Source organism: Theropithecus gelada, chromosome 10 (genome assembly GCF_003255815.1).
Source record: "Theropithecus gelada isolate Dixy chromosome 10, Tgel_1.0, whole genome shotgun sequence".
NCBI classification, from domain to species: Eukaryota; Metazoa; Chordata; class Mammalia; order Primates; family Cercopithecidae; genus Theropithecus; species Theropithecus gelada.
Window position 1 is genome coordinate 72,804,609 of NC_037678.1, and position 6,803 is coordinate 72,811,411.

Genomic DNA, 6,803 nt, shown 5'->3' on the forward strand with positions numbered 1-6,803 from the left:
CGGCCCCTGCTCATTCTTCAGCTCTCAGTTCAGGCGTCCCTTTCTCAAGGGGACCTTGAGAAGGTCCCCAGGCTTAGTCAAAACCCCTCTTAATCAGGTTATGAACAGCACAAAATCCAGTCTTCCTTCAATTGACACAGTAGTTGCTTTCCTGGAAAATGTGGTGTCTTATTAACACTGTTCAAGAAATCCTTTAAGTTTATATGACAAACGAGTTAGGGTTTGGGTTAGGTTGTTAGGGGCGTGGTTGCAGCACACTAGGCCCTGGCAGGAGGCATGGGAGGAGGGTCCTTTCTTTGTGGTGTGAGACTCTCCTTTCTATTGCAAGGCCACCCAGCCCCAGCCCCGGTCCCTAGGCCTTACCCCTTTCATCATTGTGTCAACCCGAAATGCACCCCAAGTTTCCAGGAAATCCAAGAAGCTAGAGGCTCACTCTGGACCTCACGAATGGCAACCAGCAAGGTCTTTCTACCTTGGAAACTGACAATGACTTACGCCAGCTTAAAGATCTGCAGGTGATCAGCTCCTCAAGGTCCAGTTCCCTGGCTGGTATTGGAGCCATTGAAACTCATTGTCGCCCCCCTTTTCATTGTTGTGCCATCAGGGAAAGCTCTTTGTTTGGCCAGAGGGTCCCTGATCCCTCCTCTAGAGGCCTTGAGGGCATCCTTTCCCATAACACCACTGTCATGGGCATCCGTGTGAAGAGACCACCAAACAGGCTTTGTGTGAGCAATAAAGCTTTTTAATCACCTGGGTGCAGGCGGGCTGAGTCCAAAAAGAGAGTCAGTGAAGGGAGATAAGGGTGGGGCCGTTTTACAGGATTTGGGTAGGCAAAGGAAAATTACAGTCAAAGGGGGGTTGTTCTCTGGTGGGCAGGAGTGGGGGTCACAAATTGCTCAGTGGGGGAGCTTTTTGAGCCAGGATGAGCCAGGAAAAGGACTTTCACAAGGTAATGTCATCACTTAAGGCAAGGACCAGCCATTTTCACTTCTTTTGTGGTGGAATGTCATCAGTTAAGGCGGGGCAGGGCATTTTCACTTCTTTTGTGATTCTTCAGTTACTTCAGGCCATCTGGGCGTATACATGCAAGTCACAGCGGATGCGATGGCTTGGCTTGGGCTCAGAGGCCTGACAACCACCTGGCAGCTAGTGTTTATTGAGCACTTACTATGCCCCCAGACACTCTACAAAGAGCCTTAGATACACTAAGTCATGCATCCTATGAAGTGAGTTCTATTGTTACCATTTCCATTTTACAGATGGGGAAACCTAGACTTCTCAAGAGTTTTGAATCCAGGTATTACACAGCTCCTGAGTCTGCTTCTAACCACTACACCACACTGTCTCTCCGTAGGCTGCAGGACTGTGCTGGTCACTTCCTATGGTTGGTTTCTGGAGGCAGCTCCAGATGACCTGACTGGAGTTTAAAGCAGGGGATGTGAGGGCATGAACTTGAAACTACATTACATAACACTTATCTAAGCGTCCTTAACAAAACTAGAGAAGGCGGTGCTGAAGGCCCAGCTTTAGCTCCACCCTCCTACGTCCAACCACACCATCCCCCAACCTCCAGCCCCATCCCATCCCAGCCCTATCCCCAAATTCTACCACCACTACCACCTCCAGCCTCACCTCTACCTCACAGACCCGCCGCCAGCACCTGACCCACCCAGCCCCACTTTCCCTTCTAACTCCACCCTCAGTACTAAATGCACCCCCACCCTCCAAAGCCCACTTTCACTCCATTTCACTCCAGCCCCCTCCAGGCTCATCTCCATCTTCCCTCCCACTCCAGCCTCTCCCCAGCCCCTCCCTTTAATCCCATTTTCCACCACCTACCACCCCACCCCAGCCTTCCTTTGGCACCCCCTCTGCTGTGTCCTCACTGGTGGTGACTTAACTTTGGGCAGGAGCTGTGTGTACCCAGGACTGGTGTCTCCTCTGACCCCCTACTCCAGTCCCCTAAACACTAGACCCTCTATAGCTTAGTGGCCCAGGGGAGCTGCTAGGTGGAGCAAATGATTGATTTCTCAACTGACATTCAGACCTTCCAGAGGCCCCTATACATGGAAGCTGCCGGTACCACTCCCCCTTCTCTACTACCACTGCCGCAGCAAAGTTGGGACTATTCGTCTCTCTTTTCACAACATCTTCAACTAATGACAATAGTAATAAAATAACAGTACTGCCAGCTGGCGTATGGAAAGATGCTTGGTTGCATTAGTCAGCAGTGAGAACCAATGAAAGCTGCGATGAGATTCCCTTTTGCCTTATCCAACTGGTAAAACATTTACAAATCTGACTCTTAGAGTAGGCAGATAGCCAGAAATAAGCAGGCAAAGGAGCTTTTGGGAAAAGAAATCTTGAAGACTCCGTTCTCTGATAGTCAGCGCCACCCACTGGCAGCCAGCAAAAAGACAATGGCTACACTGGCCACTTCTGGCCTTGTTGTTGGGCTCCTCTGGCCCTAAAGGGAACTTATGAGGCCCTACCCAGAGATAACCTTGGTAGGGGCTTTCCCACTGATGAGCATGTGCACTCCTCCACTAACTCGCCCTACAGTAGCCTTTTGCTCATTATAATAATAAGCTGGGCATAGTGGCTCACGCCCGTAATCCCAGCACTTTGAGTGGCCGAGGTGGGCGGATCGTGAGGTTAGGAGTTCAAGACCAGCCTGGCCAATATGGTGAAACCCTGTCTCTGCTAAAAAAAAAATACAAAAATTAGCCAGGCATAGTGGCACGTGCCTGTAGTCTCAGCTACTTGGGAGGCTGAGGCAGGAGAATCGCTGGAACCTGGGAGGCAGACGTTGCAATGAACCAAGATCGTGCCACTGCACTCCAGCCTAGGTGACATACCGAGACTCTGTCTCAAAAAAAAAAAAAAAAAAATATATATATATATAATCAAAACACACCCCTGAGTGGAGACTTTAAATGCTAATGAGACATGCAATGTGTTTACTAGCATGTACAACCACAGAACATTCATGGCCAAAGTGACCACCTAAAACATGATTGTAAGTGACACTCACTCATGCCCCTTCACAAATAATCATGTAGGATTCTCATAAAGAGGGTCACCCGGCACCAGCTGCTGCTGGCTCATTCTTTCAGAGTGTACTGTCTCTTTAAATAAACACTGCTACTGCTATTTTTCGCCTGATGCTGTTTTCCAGCGGAACCAGCCCACCGGCTGTTTTCCAGCCAGGTCAGCCCACTCCTTTCTAGGAATGTACTCTCTCTCTCTTCAGTAAACTCTGCACCTTAACCTTTGATGTATGTCTCTTGGCTGAAGTCTTTCTTCCAAGCAGACAAGAACTGAAGATTCCCGCACTTCCCTGTAATGTGACCATAGGAAATATTGGCATAAGCATGAAACAACAGGAATTTTCCTGTGTCTGCCAGCAGTATATGTTGGCTTAATGGCATTGGGGCACGATTTGGCAAATTTAGTGAAGTTGAAGAAACACAGAACCTGTATAACCCTCCAGTTCTACTTGTGGGTATGTGCACTAGTGCATGCATCAGGAGACACAGTGAAACTGTCTCTGTTTGGGATAGTGAGAAACTGGAATAACTAAGGTCTCCATCCATCAACAGAAATCACAAATGTAATATGTTGATACAATGGAATACTATACAGTTCTGAAGATGAATGAATTAGAGTTACAGGTAACCAACCTGGATATAACTCAAATGTTGAGTCAAAAAGCAAGGTTGAGAATGATCTGTGTAGCAAAGTGCCATTAATCAGTGCCATTTAGATAGAATTTAGAAACGTGTTTGACTAGACCTGGCATCCCCCACTTTCCCAGCCCAATGACATGTAGCTGCACTCTGGGCAGTGTGTCTTGTGGAGAGGATGGACTATTCTTGACCAGGCTGGCACCTCTTCTCACCCTACCCCGATACCACCACCCCAATACTGCAGCAGGGCTGCCATCCTTGGGTTGTCAGGATATAGGAAGCTGCTGTCAAATAGTGCTTGCTCTTCTTCTTCCTCCAGCTCTAGGTCTTACCTGTGGGGGGAAATGGAGGGTCCTCAAGGCCTGAGGAGAGTGGTGTGAATAGACCCATCTCTCACAGTGAGCTGTCACAGAGGCTGGGACTTTGGCAGCCTTGATGGGGGTTCCTTGAGGCAGGAGGAATATGGGACAAGAACCATGGGAAGAGAAGGAAAGAGCTGAAGAAGAGCTGCAGGAAGGAGAAAACAGAAGGGGAGGGAGAGAAACGGATGCCCTGATTCAGGGATCTTGGAGTGTAGCCATTGACATCCAGGGGTCAGATCTGAAGGCCCAGACAGGACATGTAATAGTGGCCTGTTTGCCCTTAGTGGGGGCTGTGTCCTCTCTGTGGCATGCCCCCTGCTCTGTCTTTGGTGGGTCATCTCACCTGTGCAATGCCTGGGGCCCCAAAGCAGAAGAAGGGCTGGACTGAGGAGTTCTGTCTCCCATCCATTCCCCACCCTTTCTATCTGCGGTCAGCAAGTTTCCCAGAGTCCCCATGAAGGGCCTTAAATTATTCATCTTTTGTTATATTTGTCTTCTTTAGTGGACTTACCCCCACCTTGCTCCCCTGCCATGTCCCTATAAGGTCGCTAGACCCAAGCAGGGCCAACTTTCTATAGGATTTTCTAACTGAGTCTGTGGTGAATAGGGCTGTCTGGTGTCTGAAGTTGCCCGATAAGGGGCCCAGGCACTGTGGGCTGCCATGCTCCTCGTCATGGGGAGTGTAGTGACTACAATTTACTGTCAGAATTGCATGACAATCACCTAATGAAATAATGTAACCGCAATTATTATTTAGGGCTTCTTACATGCCAGGTGCAGTTAATGCTGCACATATACCAATGCATTTTAGCCTTGAAACTACCTAATATGGGAGACACGCATGTTATTATCAGTTTACAGACAAGGAAACTGAGAGAAACAAACTCACCCAAGAGGTAGGTAGGAGAACTGGAATTTGAACCTGCACGGCCAGATTTCCCGGACTGTGTACTTCATCTCTGCCATGTACGCGGTTCAGATGCTTACGGCGTCTAATACAGGCCAGGCATTCTGCTTGGTGTTTGCTGTTCTTGTGCCAAGTCTAGCACGCTCCTGCCTCAGGACCTTTGCATTTGCTGTTCCTTGTACTTTTTGGCTCTTCCCCTGGGTATCTGCAGGCCTCCCTTTCTCACTTCCTTCGGGTGTCAGCTCAAATGTCACTTTATCAGGAGGCCTCTTCTGTCCACCCTGCATAAAACAGTGTCACTTCTCCTTTGCTCTGGCAACTTCCTTCCCCCATCTCCTGCGTTGTGAAGGCCCTCAGCACTCAGTATATCTAGGGTTACTTGCTCATTGTCTGTCTTCTCTCAGGAGGAGGTAAGCTCTGAGACAGCAGACTTCTGTTTCATTCTCAGCACACTGATTAGGGCCTGGCACAGAGTCAGGTTTCAACCACGTTTCAGGATTGAATGAGGGTGGCTACAATAGTGGACCGTTAGCTTCCTGTCCCCAGCGAGCTCAAATTCTAGTAGGGACAACTAGCAACCATCAAGGAAGCAGACACACAAACCCACACACATACACACACACACAGACACGCACACATGCACACACTCATGCACACACGCACACATGTGCACACACAGGCACACACACAGACACACGCACGCACACACGCACACCCACACCCACATAGGTGAACACACACACGCATGTGTGCTCACACACACACCCCCACACACGTTTTCAGGTAGCAGTAAGTACTATGAAGAAAACTTAAGTGGCGTGGGGGAATGAGAGTGATGGAGGTGCTTTTATGGATAGAGTGGTCCAGAGAGGCCTCTTGAAGGTAAGCAGAGACTTGAATGAATTAGGGAACTTTGTGTGGTCAAAGCCCAGGGAGGTGCTGGAGCAGAGTCAGCTTACGGGATCTGGGGAGATGAGGTCAGAGGGGGCGGCAGGGACCAGCTCACGCAGGGCCCTACAGGGCGAGGGGGCTTGCAGGGGCAGATGGGACCCACCTCCAGTTAGTGGAGAACCAGCTCCATGCTTTTCTGCTGTTTAGCTTCCTGTGGCTGCTGAAACAGATCACTTGCAAACCTGATAATTTAAAACAACAGAAATTTATTTTCTCATAGTTCTGAAGTCCTGAAGTCTGAAATCAAGGTATTGGCAGGGCCACGCTTCCTCCGGAGGCTCCAGGGGGAGAATTTCTTCCTCGATTCTTCTAGCTTCTGGTGGCTGCTGGCACTCCTTAACCTGTGGTCACATCGCTCCAAACTCTGCCTCTGTGCTCACACTGCTTTCTCTTCTTCTACATCGAAGCTCCTTCTGTATCTTTCTTGTAAGGATACTTCACATCTCTTTTAGGGCTCGCTTAGATAATCCAGGATAACCCCCCACCCCTATCTCAAGATTCTTAATTTAATCACACCTGCATAGTCTTTTTTTTTTTTTTTCCTTTTTAATATACAAGGTAACAGTCACAGGTTCCAGAGATTAGGACATGGATATCTTTGGGGTGGGGGTTATATTCAGCCTACCTTCCCTACCCTCTCTAATGTCTGGTAATTCGGTGATTTATTCCATTCTCAGACTAAATTACTGTTCTCTCTGGCTTAGTTCAAGCTGTTTTTCTGTTTGTTGCAATGAAAAACATCTAGACTCATCTACTCCCCGCTGTAGTGCTAACAAATGTTTGCCTGGAAGGAGAAAAGGGAATTTACATGTATCGAGTGCACGCAGTGCATACAGCACATAGTCGGCCCTCAGCAAATGCAGAATTGAATTGGTTCTTTTTTTTTCTTTTTTT